Below are 15179 nucleotides of genomic sequence, written 5' to 3' on the forward strand. Positions count from 1 at the left end.
GTTGCCTCATTGAAGGTAAAATGACTGGTGTTCTGCAGCACTTTGTTTATAGTAAAGCTCGAATGTGATTCATTCAATAAACACATAGAGTCCTTAATTTTCTTGATAGTTTAGGCTGAAATATTGTGTTAATGGATTCTGCAAAATCGCCTCAGTAATCTCCTTCTCTGAGATGAGAGACTCAAGAGACTATTTGGATATCTTGGGATAATGGAATGAAAATATAATTTTAAAATTATTTGGTAATTTAAGTCCTATTTGCCTATAAAAATATGTAGAGCAGTTTGTTAGGTACTTCACTTTCTATTAAATAAGAATTGAATCAAGACTTAGCAGAGCTGTTTTAAAACTGAATTTCTTAAATAATTGCAATTTTGTAGACATAGTCTCGCTGTACAAATTTATGTTTTTATATTATATTTATATTAGAATAATAAAAGTTGGTATTTATAAAATATCAAATGAAAAATTATTCCATGACAACTATTTATTAAATTATAACTTGGAACACAGTAAAAATTTATAATGATACTATTTTTTAAATCTAACTTCATATATAATGATATAAGGGCAATATATCAATTTTTAATTTATTAAAATTAGAATGATTTTCTATTATGATATAATAGAAACATTTTGGATATTTATTTTAAAAGCTGTTAAGACTTAATCAAGTATAAGCTATGTAAACTGGAAGTATTTTCTCATTAGTACATATAACCTCAAAATATTTGGATGTTTCATTTGAAGCTGACTATGTCAGTATATATGACTAAATAGCAGAATATTATAAATAGAATGAACTCTTCAAAAACAAAATAACTCTGAAAACAACTGGGCACCTGAGAACCTCATTGAAATTACTAAAAAGTTAAACTATGGCTAGATGAACCCAAAGTTGTAATACCTAGGAACAGATAATCATATAGAATACCTATTCATTTATACCTTTGTTCTTACACTTTTATCCTTTGCATCTTACAAATGTTAATAAAAATAAATGATTATGTACATTTCATTTAATTATAGAAAGTAAATTGAGTTAAAATTACAATGAAATGCACATAGAGTAAATGAAACAAATTAAAAGGCAATTAGAAATTACCCTGTAATAGTGCAATAGAGTTTCATAAGAAGTGATCATATTAGCTATATAGTAAGACATAAAATATCTTAACTGATCAGTCCAAACATTAGTACAAATTGTTAAACACTAGAGTAACCGACCTATTGATAGATTGATTTTTCTCCACTTTACAACCAATTATATTGTAGATTTTTAACAGTTATGCTGCTCTGGATTATTAACTGTCAGAGGACCGTTCAATACATATGCTTTCTAGAGGCTCCACTTTGTCATGGGAGAACAGATAGATATTAACAGAAACTTATTTATCTGACAGCTATGACAAAGTATCCAACATTCTTCACATTTAATCTAGTGAACATTATTTTGGTTTGCGAACCCACCTTTCATATATTAACCTGTGGGTAACAGCACCTCATTTTTCCTTTGGATAATGACTCTCAGTCTGTCTACCTGTGATCAGGTAGCTTGACCACACCCTGAAATTCGGGAGTAAGTATGAGAATGAAGCTTCATCAGTGAGAGGATCTCACTTCCTTGGCCATAGTAAGTAATTCGTGAATGGTCAATAATCTGAACCTGGCTGGATTTAAATCCCTGATTTGACAGAATGGTTATAAGTAAAGTTTGAGACTCCCAGTATCATAGAAAGAATGCCTAGAACCTCTGGCAACCATCTTGCCATCAAGGGAACAACATGCTTAATAATTGGGCTAATAAAACAAAGCAAAACAAAGCAAGACTGAGCTCTGAATTCGTGACTTACACACCCAAATCTGCCTTTTCCAGGAATTAGAACTATCTTTGGGCTATTACGTGAACCAATAATTTCATACACAAAAGTACATATATCACTAGTGGACTAAAAAATGTTTTTAGGAATTTACAAATTTTTGTAGTTTACTTATCGGTTTATTATTGAGCATCAGCAATATGCACTATTTAAGCTGGTTTAAATACCTTGCATTGCTATTCTGTGGCTTAAAGATTGTCGACTAATTTACCAAGCGTCTGACCTATGTCTCTTACTTTAACACATCTGACCCATAATCAAATTGACATGGGCATAGTGTTTCTAGAAAATGACATGCCTTCTGGCATGCCTTCACTTCCACAGTTCCCTCCCTTGGGACGTGCTCTAGAACTATACTGTAAATAGAACTTTTTGCAGTGACGAAGGTGTTCTGTACTAGGTACATATAATTACTGAGCACTGTACAGGTGGTCAGTCTGAATTGGTAGGTGCCATAAATGAGCATATAGACTTCATTTCAAAGACTTAATATGAAAAACAGACATGCACTGTCTCATTAACATTTTTTTTTATATTGAATACTGGTTGGAATGATAATATCTTGAATTCACTGAGCTAAATGATATATACATATATCATTAAAATTAAAATATTTCTTTTTTACTGTAATTACTAGAATTATGTTTTAATTACATTTGTGGCCTGCATCATATTTCCACTGAACGAAGCAAATCTAGAAATATCTTTTGATGAATAATTTATGGGCTTTTCCACTTTTCCTTCCACATCTCTTATGTCCAAAATATCAAAAGTATCTTTTGTCTTTGAGAGCTGCACTAGTAGATTTATAGCACTACTTAACATTATCTTTGGAGGCATTTGATCACTATTTCTAGCATATAATCTTGAAAACAGAGACGACCACATTCGTCAGTGTATCCCTAGTCACAGTGACAGAGTGACTTGCACAATTATTTTTGTTTGATTGGTTTTTTGCTAACTTGATGTTGAAGGGTTTTGGCTTTTGACAACTGGAGGTAGGAGTCATAAAATCGAAGGCTACAGAGGCCATTTAAGTATAGTGAATGGGGGAGATTTGGAATGGATAAGACAAGAGAATCTCTGGTAAACTGGTTAGCAAGCGCCCCATCCAAATGAAGCAATAACTACTTAGCCAATTTTTGCCATGCAAGTGTTTCAGTCTAATGCTGCCAGGTTTTCATTTTTGTCCATTGCAACTCAAAATCAAAATGACTACTTCTTAATAATTATTTTCTTAAATATTGGCATAATAATCCCAACCTTTTAAAAATATTTGCCAACAAAATTCCTTTGTGGGCTGGATCTAGCACACAGGCCACCCAAATAGGACCTGAGGTGTTCCTTCCCAGAAGTCTCCTGCTTCGTTTAAAACTTTTGTTCCTCTTATAAATGAGGAAAATGTAAGCTATAGTTGCATATTCGTCTCACAAATTTATAACAAACTTAAGTAAAAACCTTAGGATTTAAAGTTTCTGACTATGCTTCACATTATTGAATCTGCTACTCTCTGTAATTAGGAGATGGCATTAATCATTAATTAGAAAAAAAAAAATCCTAAGTGAATAGTATGAGTTATCTCCATGGGAACACCACGGGCTTAATCTCAACAAGAGTGAAAGATATGAGAGTACAAAATAGATTTACTGCACGTTTCCATAGGTCTGATTTAGGTAGCTAATATTCTATCCATGTAAAACCAAATAAAACACATTTTTTTTTCTTCTGTGGATAGCTATATTTCCTCTCTTATCCTTTTCTTTTAAATCTTTGGTGATATGTTTCTGTTTGAATGAGGTAGTCCGACCTATAGTACTCATAGGAGTGAAATACCTTCTCTACCTGCAACATCAAACACTGAAACAAAAGAGCAGTTGCACGGAGTTCATTGAGATTCACTGAAACGCGTTGCTTGCCTGCAGAGCAGGTGAAAGTTTCCTGCCGGTTTCTCATTTAGGGAAAACCTCTTGGCTTATGCCTCAAGAACTGTACAAGCCTCTAAAGAGTGGAAGTGAGAACTAGACACGGTTTTCGCCTATAGAGATAGTTGTTAAGTTATACAATGGAATAAGGATCAGGGAATTAATGAGGAAAGAAAAAGGGAGATGCGATGGACTTACCAGTCTGGGTCTTTTTCTAACAAGCTGTCCTTGTGTTTTCTTTTCCATCTGCTGGGGAGTTTGAAATACCACCTTGCTGGAGAAGTGCATAAAGAAGTGTATGTTGCCTCTCGTCTCATCCTTACAAGCTAGCTACATTTCACCGTACATTTAAGAGAAAATATTTGCACCTGTTCCCATTATGTCATTTATTTTTTTCATATCTTTTCATCAAATCTTGAAAAAGCCTCATATAAGGTATGAGTAATTGGAGCTTGTCTGGATGTACTCAGTGAAAAGACAGCTGATTTTGGTAGAGTTCATGAATTTAAGAGATCGGAAAACAAAAATTTTACTTACATGGATAGATTATATAGTTTTTTTTTTATTTTAATGTGGCAAAGAATGTGATCATATAAATACTTCCATTATTTTCATAAATAGCTAAACTTACTGTGTGCCAGACACAGGTGAAAAGGCTTACCAATACATGATCACACCTATTCTTCCCAGATTGAGGAAGAAACTGTCATTGTCCCCATTTTGCAGAGGCTTAAAATGGTTAAATCATTTGCCAATTGATCTTACTTTCACCCAGCTAAGTAATTGGCAGTCTGGGATTTGAATTAAGTCTGCTCTGACTCCATAATTAACTCTTGTAAATAATAACAAAACAATAGTAGCAACCACTTGTATTGAATTTGCTATAATCCAGGAACTGCTCTAAGTACTTAATGAATATTAACTATTTAATCACAACAACCCTTTGAGACAGGTTTTATTGGCCTCATTGTACAGATGGGGGGGACTGGGTCACAGAAACATGAAGTAACTTGCCCAATTATCTGTAATGAGTTGTTAATATGAGATATAACAGGGAAAGGAAAGTAATGACTTCTGAAACTAAAATCATTAAACTTATAAGCTACATAAGAGCTCCTTGGTGGTATTTCTAACAAATATTTGCTAGAAAAATAATATTTTTCCCCTTTCACTCCAGCAACAAAATTACTTCATTCATTGTCAACGTTTTTTGCTTTGCAAACTTGGAACTTGGCAATAATTCCTCTAGTCACTATTACTTTGTTGTAATGTAAGAGATTCCTCCTGTCATGATCCAACATAATTTAAAGACAGATTACCTTTATTATTGTTAAATTCTAAAGATTCTCTCTTGCCAAATCATTTTTTCTTGTCCTTCTGCTACAGTTGGTTTCTGTCCTAGCCTTCAGTCGCATCTACCAGTACCACTGTAGATACTGAGTTCCTCTTACATTCAATGATAATAATTTATAAATATATATAATTGAATATATACACATATATATGTACATATACATACATACATGTATATGACTCAGTAATGACCATTTCTGAAACTTTTTGTTGTTCAAATGCACGTGATTGAAAGCAAGGTCACGCTCCTAGAAAGCTGCAGGACAAGGAACGAATGATCCAAAGAATATCAACAAGAAATGTAAACTACAGATCTCACAGCTTGAAGTATATAGATTCCTTTTCATGAAAATAAATAAGTCAGCAGAAGGACTAAACTGAGTGACTAATGTAATACAGCGATGGAACCGTGTCCTCCCCCCCACCCCCCACTTAAAAATAATGATAGGCTTTTCTGAAACCTGCTTAAGTCAGTGACACTCGTAGAGATGGATTGCTGGGCTGTGACATATGGTGCATGGGTATTGCCGTTGTATTGTAGAGATTATTACTAGCAGCGAGATTTTATAGTTATTGCCCTGTCAAAGCTGGTGTTTTAATCACTATCATCAACACCGCCTTCATGTTTTACCTCATCTTCTATCCAGCAAGCCAGATCAGTGTGTCATCCAAAGAGAGACTCATTTGTTTGAGCCCATTATTTCATTAAGATATATATTTCGGAGGGACAAGTGAAAGATGATTTTACGAGGAGGGGAGAAAATACGCCTCATAGAGAGTAGAGTTTAAGAGCTGTAATTATTGATCTGAAGAGGAATAATACTAGTGTGTTTGTGAAGAATCCCATCAGCCTGTCTTAGAGATGAGGGGTGACTGAGGAGGGTGCAGGTGTTCCCTCTTGTCCCCGAGAGCAATTAGAGTTCCAAATTATTTCCACTGTTACCTAATAAGGCGACAAGTATCACCTGATAAAATTAATTTCCAGCACTGTTAATATAAACATCATTCATCTTCTTCAGTTCACTGGCATTTTGTATATTTCCTAGCCTCCGAAAGGAAAGTCAAAGAATGCAAAACCATTGGCTAACTTTAAAAAATCACAAAGGAGAAAATGGAAGTGAGTGAAGGAGTTTTCATCATTCAACCTTTATTTTACTTTAGTTTAAAAATAACATAAAATCGAATGACTCTTTTTATGTGAACCAGATCTCATCCCCAAGGTTTGCAAAGTTAACCTATCCTGGTGTCGGTTGTTGATTTTACAAGGTGGAACACACCATATTTTCATTCTGTTTTGTTCAGAGAGAAACGACTTATTTCCTCAATTTCCTTCCTTCTGTCTGAAATATAAATCTGGTTGAGAAGCTTTGATGGTGGAAGTTACAGCGATGGGGCTGTTCTCCCCTTCGTTTTGTTCCAATTGACCTCTTTCTCAGCACATTAGATTCAGCCTGAAACTTAAATTGCGAGGCGTCGTGAATAACGCTTGCGCCCCTTCAGGCTTTGCTGGTAGAGCTGCTCTTTCCCAGTGTCTCTGCACACAGTGCCTCCTTAAAAAGCCAAAAGAGACAAATTTCTCATTTGTGGAGCACAGCAGGTCAGCCCCTTCCATATGCTTAAGATTTGTGGCTCATGTCACTGGCAGCCCATTCTCATCTTTCAAGTCCTAACAGTTCAAGAGCCTCAAATCCCTTTGAACCCAGATTAAATGGATTCTGGAGAACATGCTCTAGTGTGTGTGTCTGGTGGGGGGGAGGGGGTGGGTAGGGGGAGTTTCATGTTTCCCCAAAGTACAACGCATCCTGAGCCCTCCTAGACTACCCTTTGACTATCTATCTAAATAGTTCAATACCAATCTTCGGTCTATTTATCATCCAAACATGGTGTGTGGGTGGCTATGTATATATGCATATTTATGTATAATTCAGCATGCATTTTGTATCATTTTCCTGTCTTGGCAAGCACATTTTAAGACCCGGCTTTCTCAGCCAAAATGAGTTTCACAATTTAAGTATAATGTCACGTCTCTTTCTTGCCAAGTACTGGGGACACATTGAGATGATTTCTCCCGTCTGAGCTTAATCTGCAAGTATTATAGGACGTGCCCACCGCAATGTGATCCTAAAGGAAGAAATGCCTAACCTAGCTAGAAATGCATAACCTTTCTGATGGGGTGACTTCTTTCCATCAATATCAGTATTTTTGAAAAGTATTCCAAGCATTCTAGCTTACTTTAATGATGCTATGTGTTCTTTCATTGATCAACATTTTAAATTCTGCCCAGTCTGATGGTAACTTAAACTAACTCTTGTTTAAAATAGCTTTTTTTAAAGTTATTGGTAAATATGCCTATTAAAAACATCTTTTGTTCTAGTAGCGTAGGGATACAGTGAACAAGTCTGCTTTGGATACTGTTGTTTCTGTCAAACCAGCATCCATCTTCACTTCTTTTAACTCCCCCACTTTTGGGGGGAACTTCACTTGTATCAATACCCATGTTTCTGGTGCCATTGTAGTAGGGGAGACAATTTTTTCATTATGATTGCATTTAAAAATGTTGCTGGAATTTCTTATAATTTACTCTTCCAGGTAAAATTTCAAATAAATTTTGTAAAGTCTATTCCTCCACACGCCACTAAAAAAAAATAAAATAAATAAAGGGGATTTGAGTGGCATCGATTTCTATTATTTAAATAACTGGGAGAAAATTGAAATATCCCCATCTTGATTATTGCCATTATTTACCTTGGCAAGTCTCTCCATTAATGCAAGTATTTCTATGCTTGTTTTTCAAGTTGTATAGTTTCATATTTTGCAGATCACTTGATCAGTTTGTTTCTATAATTCTAAATTCCTATTGCTACTGTAAGCTACATCTTTTCCTTGCATATTTTCTCATTGGTTATTGATGATATCTAAGACAGCTATGGACACATAGCTTCTAACCTTCTAACTAATTAAATTATTAATTTTAAAAGTTTGGGGTTTATTTTTTATTGTTTATGTATAATAATATCATCTGTGTATGATTGATAAAACTAAAAAATAATAAATTTGACTCTCATTTTTAGTATTTGCATTTATCTTATTTTTTTAATCATTATTATTTACCAAAATACCCTCAAAACTTCCTAGTATAAATACACCCTTTGCATTTTGTGAGGCCCTGGTAAAACACTTCTAAAAAGAAGAATAGTCCTCTTGCCTCAATAATAAATAATATCCTCCTTCTAGAAATCTCTATACTATACTATATTACCTCTTTATAGTTTATAACACTATTCCAGAACAATTTTTATGAATTTGAGTTACATTGGCGTTTTACATTTCTCCAGTTTGTTAGCCTTTTCGTAAGGATAGGCTATCTATTTTACTTAAACATTAACATTTTACCCTCAAAGTCCCTCTGAATGTTTGAATGGGTGCCATCCTAGGAGAGTGATTTATTTACTTGGTCTTCTGCGTACATAGCATGATTAGATCTAGTACCTCTAACCTACCTAGTTCAAAAGCATGTTTGACTTTCACTTAACGTCTTTTCAGTGTAGAACTGGGCAATCAAATTACAGCAGGTCCTCAAAACAGCATTGTTTTGCTCAGAGTTGCTTCATTATAAAGTTAATAAGGAAAAAAAATTAAAAAAAGAATACCAGCCGGGGCCACTGTCTTTGTGGAGTTTGCATGTTCTTCCCACGACTGCGTGTTTTCTCTCTTGTTTCCTCCCACTTTCCGAAGATGTGCACGCTGGGTCAACTGGTGTGTCTACGTTGTCCCAGTGTGACTGTGGGTGTGTGTGAGTGCACCTTGTGACAGAAAGGTGTCCTGTCCAGGACTGCTTTCTGCCTTCCTCTCTGAACTGCCAGGATAGGCTTCAGCCACCTATGACCCTGCACTGAAATAAGAGGGTCGATAAATCTTAATTATACTTGTTTTCAGTAATCTTTCTTAATGTATGTATAGCTCACACTTATTTCAGTGTTTTATGTTAGAAGTATTTGAGCCTTTATTTAAAAGTTTGGTGATGTTTTTTTTTTGTTTTGTTTTTTTGTCTGTGACCAGAAATATGCTGTAGGAATGTGACTCTTGTTTATTTTAATTAGCTTGTAGTAAAATTGATTTTGTTATACGTCATTTTGCTTTAAGTCACAGTTTCCAAAAACTATTCAGGATTTTTTTTGTGAGGACTTACTATATTTGGCTTTCCACTGTAGCCTTTTTATCCCTTACTATACCTTTTGATTTCAGGATCATCAAATAATCCACTGCTTTCAAGATGATTTATATAAAGAACATTATGTTGTTAACTTTGAAATTGTAAAATTACTGCTAGTTAATGTCATTTTTTAAATTTCTAATTTGCAGTCACTTACTACCCTCTATGGATTTCTCTGCTCACCTCACTTTGACCACCCTTCCCTTTAAAACAGTTTATTTTCACTTGCCATAGTCATGTGGAGGCTTTTTACATCTTTCCAATTCTTTGAGAATAGCATCATGTGATTCCTGGCCCCGGGTTTCAAAATTTTTTTTAGAACATTCTTTAAGTCTCCTATTTTTCCTCATTCTTCACTTTTAAAAATTGTATTCTTTCTCTAACTTATGCTCTTTTTTGGTCATAGTCTACTTTCCATTCTCACATTTCTAACATCATCAGTGATTTGATACTTTTCTAGTCACGTGTTGTGGGAAAAGGAAAGGAGAAAACTCTTTCACTGTTTTGTTTTCCATTCCCTTCATCAGTGTCAATAAGCATCATTGGTAGGTTACAGCCTATACGGGGCACCCAGATGAAGGGGCAAATGCAGCTGAAATCTCATCTGTTTTCTGCTGGCCACCATGACCTGGACTTTTTACCACAGAGGAGACAGTGCCTTTTGCTAATTAGCAGAAAATCATAGTATGTGTTAAATGTGATCTTGTTCCTCATCTGGAAACAATATTTTTTTTAATCAAAAGATCAAAGAGGAAAGAAAAAAGGAAGGAAGGAAAGGAAGGAAGGAAGGAAGGAAGGAAGGAAGGAAGGAAGGAAGGAAAGGAAGGAAGAAGGAAGGAAAGGAGGAAGGGAGGAAGGAAGGGAGGCAGGAGAGGGAACAAAAATGAGAAAAAATGGTGAAGAAATAAACTGCTTTTTTGGATATTGCCATATTCCAAGGAATTATTTGGACATGGTAGACAAGTGTAATTGTTTTATTTTCTTTATGTGGTCTGTTATAATAGGCATTATAATTGAAGAGCCGGGGTTATGTTCACAAGTAGATATAAGGGTTGTAATATGTGTCTGTAATTTTGATTCTTTTTAGTGTATATATATTGGGCTATATTATTGTGAACTTCTCACATGTATTATTAATTTCTAATTTTATTCCATGTGGTTGGGAAATATACTTGGTAGAATTTCAATCTTTTAAAATTTATTAAGACTTATTTTGTAGTCTAGAATATGATATGACTTGAAGAATCTTCCATTTGTGCTTAAGAAGAATGTCTGTCCATCAGACTAATTTTTGTACAGTGCCTCTCAAATTTTTTGTTACCTCGTTGCCTCTCTACCTAGTTGTTCTAGTCATTACTGAAAGTGGATATTGAAGTCTCTAACTATTACGGTTGAATTGTCTATTTTTCCCTTCAATTCTGTCGTATTTGCTTTGTGCATATTAGAGCTCTGTTGTTAGGTACATATATATTTATAATTATTATCACTGTATAATGAATTGATCATTTTTTATCATTGAAAAATATTCTCCTTTATCTCTAATAATGTTTTTGTTTTAAAATCTGTTTTTCCTAATGTTAGCATAACTGCTCCTGTTTTGTTTTGTTTTGTTTTTTTAAGTTTCCTATTTTCATGATACAGGCAAACCTTGTTTTATTGAGTTTTGTAGATTTTTAAAAAAAATACAAATGAAAGGTTTGCGGCAACTCTGGATGGAGTATATCTATTAGCACCATTTTTTCAATAGCATTTGCTCACTTTGTGTCTCTGTAACACATTTTAGTAATTCTTGCACTATTTTAAACTTTTAAATTATTATTATATGTGTTTTGGCGACCTGTGGTCAGTGATCTTTGACGTCACTATTATAATGGTTTTGGAGCACCAAAAACCCTGCCCATGTAGGATGGTGAACTTACTAAGTGCGCATGTCGTGATCTGACTGCTCCAACATCCAGCAGTTTCCCATCTTTTTTCTCCTTGGGCCTCCCTATTCCCTGAGACACAGTGATATTAAAATTAGGCCAGTTAATAACCATACAGTAACCTCCAAGTATTCAAGTGAAAGGAAGAGTTACACATCTCTGACTATAAATCCCAAAATAAAAATGATTAAGCTTAGTGAGGAAGACATATTAAAAGCCCAGATAGGCTGAAAGCTATGCCTCTTGCACCAGTTTAGCCAAGTTGTGAATGCAAAGGAAACATTCTTTAAGGAAATTAAAAATGCCGTCCTAGAGAACACACTGATGATAAGGAAGTAAAACAGTCTTATTGCTAATATGAAGAAAGTTTTAGTGCTCTGGATAGAAGATCAAACCAGCCACAGCATTCGCTTAAGCCAAAAGCCTGACCCAAAGCAAGGCCCTAACTCTCTTCACTTCTATGAGGGCTGAGAGGTAAGGAAGCTTCAGGAGACAACTGTGAAGATAGCAGAGGTTGGTTCATGAGGTTTAAAGAAAGAAGCCTTCTCCAGAACATAAAAGTTTAATGTGAGGCAGCCAGTGCTGATGTAGAAGCTGCAGCAAGTTATCCAGATCTAGCTAAGATAATTAATGAAGGTGGATACACTAAACAACAAAATTTCAATGTAGACAAAACAACTGTATATTGGAAGAAGATGCCGTCTAGTAATAGGCATGAATAAAATATGATTTTTCTCGATGTACTTAAAACCAGAATCTGATAAAGTGACCATCAAATTGAAAAATAGGAATGTCAAAAAATAAACACTAGTAAAGCTAAAGGTATTTTTCGAATGACTCGATGACTGATTTAGGTATTTTCTAAGCAACAAGTAAAGCTCAAAAAAATTTAGAGATGCAGCTTTCTGTTTTACAAATGATGCGTTTCTGTTCCCACTCCACCCAGTCCCAAACTCAGTCATTTTTTATGGTCTTTACGGCACAGACAGTTGGTGGAGTGAACACTTGAATGAACGAAGAAGGAAATGTCTGTGCCTCCTGATTTGGGATAAATATCTGTCTAAATCATCCTGACAGACTTCAGGCCCTCTTATCTTTAAGCTCAAGTGTTAAAATAAAGATGAATTTCATTATCATATGAAGTTCATTTGTTATTATAAATAACAAATCTTCCTGACAAAGAAAAAATAAGGAGAAGGAGCAAATAAAAGCTTAAAATTTTAAGATACTATTGAAACCAGCACATCACAATTTTATACTTTACTTTTCTGATGTTCATATCCAGTAATACTTTGAATTTAAATAAAAATGTATAAGAGAAGTTACTTATATGCCTGGCTTTTTACATAGTTATTGAATGTATTCAAAGTCTTTAGCTATTATTAAGGGTTTAGTGTTCAATACTATTTAGAAGTAAAGAAAACAACAAAAAGAACATAATCACAATCAAAGGACCCAATCAACACTAATTTAACTTAAAGCATAGTTTGCCTTTTTATAATATGAGGTCAGCTAGCATGTAAGTCTCTGCATTATAATTAAGAATAATAAAGATTTCCTGATCCTATATTCTGCCTTTCTCTGATCATCACTAACTTAGCTTGTAGTTTAAAGGATCAAACAGTAAAGGAGTTGATGTCTCTATTGACTTGCTAATCAATTGTTTACTTGTTTTACAAATCCATTTCTTTTCTAAAAACTGACCTAATTTTCACAGCCTTGATTAAACTGAGAACCAATTTAGAAGGTTTGTTTTCTTGCTCAATTCCCTACATTACATTGGTTTAGAGGTGAACGAAAATATACGGAAAACCAGTCTGCCTTTGGGTGAGATAGTCTTGCCAGGTTTAAGTACTTGTCAAAACAAAATCTGCTTAAAATGTATCAAACTGTTCCATTATTCTTACTGTAAAATGTGAAATGAAAAGGGCTTAATAGATACAAATAAAATAATCATAGTTAATATTTACACAATGCTTATTATTTTCACAGTATTAAGGTGCTTTGTGTACCATATCTCTCTTAACTCTCGCATCATCTCTATGAAGTATTATTGTCCCCTATGTTTTATAGACTGGGTGAAAAATTGGCCTAGAGAGGTTAAAGAAGTTGACTAAAGTCATGCAGGTTTTAATTGGGGAAATCAGAATTCTTCACATAATTTGACTTCAGAGCTAGTGTGTATAAGCAACTCACAATTCTATTTCCATTTATTCTTTAATTTTTGAAAATTATTTTTCAACTCATTGTTGAAGGAGTAATGAGATACATGTACCTTCAACAATATGTGACATGCATAATATCAGCATTAAACAAAATTTACAGTTTGTCTTCACTTTTTAAGTGCTTAGCATAATAAAAATTAGTTTTGAATCTATATAAAACCATATGGTAAATTGAAAATATAGCTGATTATTACAAACTATCACATACAATGGATTAGAAACTGAAGTATTAATCTATTTGAGACAGTAAGATGATCAGGATAACAACCCATCCATGGGCACAGTTGGTCTGTTTATTGTGTTTGCCGTAGAAAAATGAATCAAATTAACCATGAGAGAATTGTATCAGCTCTATCATGGCATCTAATCTACTTTGCAGCCTCAGAAAATGGCCAGTGCCTATAAAGCATAGAAGGTTCAAAGTGACCGTAAGAAGCATATATTTGGATTCCAAATAAACTACTTCTCATTGTAGGTATCTACATATATAATTACTTCTTGAGGGACTTCTATTCTTTTACTCTTTAAACTTGATATCCAGAGTTATTGCATGAACAGTGAACTCCATTATATTATAATATGAATGCTCAATCACAAGTACTCATTTTCATAAAATCTGAGGTCGAAGCAGCAATAATGTCAATTGTATACATTTGCATCTAGATGAAACAGTATATAAGGTCAATTCTGAGAAGCAGGAACTATTTTTTGATTGCTTTCCCCAAATTATTAAGTTTTTGCTCTTTGAAATTACCACTGTAACACTTCATACAATGACTATTTTCTAGTCTTTTAATCCAGGAGAATCTACCTGTCTAGTACCCTCATTTCTCAAAGTTTCTCTTTACTAATAAAAAGCTAAATATTCTGAATTAATGCCTTGTTAGATAAATGTTCAGTTACCGTACTTAATGCATTTAAATATTATGGGGTGAGCTATTATTTCTAAAGCAGGTACCATGTGCTGAATATTGTATTTCATATACAGCTTCTCTAATCCTCACTATAAACCTATGATAAAGCTGTTATCATCCATATTGCAAATAAATTGGCCCTCACAAGCATTAATTCAATGCTTATAGCCACATGGCCACATCTTAAATAGTATTAAGAAGCTTTATATTATAGGTTTAATTTTTTAAATGAGTGCTGTTTCTATGAATCTGAAATTCCTGGAACTCAAAGAAATGACTCTGATGTCAGTCACTTATTGCCTCAGAGGCAGTGGTTATAAGAAGCAGAAAAGAAGTCTTAGGGCAATTGTTAACAGATTTGAAGAACTGTCCAGTCAAACTAGCTGACTGGTTTGAAACTCTTCCTTCATTATAGCAAGCCGTGAACAACAGAGATATTTGCCCTGGATTAAAAGAGTTAGGACGAATTATCTGCATCTAAAAAGCCAATGAGTGCTATTAGTGGTTAGGGACTCAGGAGCCACGTTACTTACATGGTCCATTGGACAGCAATCCTGTGACTCACTCAGTCATTGAAAGCAGTGATGAATAGAAACAGCACCTGAAAACAAGTGAATGGAAGCCCAAATACAAATATAATAGGTAACCAAAAATCAAAACATTTGAGGAAAATCAGTGACATGAGAGCTAAGCAACCAAAATGCAAAATGGGAAAATAACATCTGAAACCACAATATTAACAGAGTG

The 15179-nt window shown here is 34.2% G+C and overlaps 1 long non-coding RNA gene across 1 annotated transcript in view; it reads left to right on the forward strand.

Annotated features, from left to right (window-relative positions):
* LOC120614528 (uncharacterized) overlaps window positions 1–15179 on the forward strand; it is a 537687-nt gene that overhangs the window by 239656 nt on the left and 282852 nt on the right. The gene's annotated exons all lie outside the window — the stretch shown is intronic.

The sequence above is a fragment of the Pteropus medius genome, unplaced genomic scaffold (genome assembly GCF_902729225.1).
Source record: "Pteropus medius unplaced genomic scaffold, Ma_sr-lr_union100, whole genome shotgun sequence".
Lineage (NCBI taxonomy): Eukaryota > Metazoa > Chordata > Mammalia > Chiroptera > Pteropodidae > Pteropus > Pteropus medius.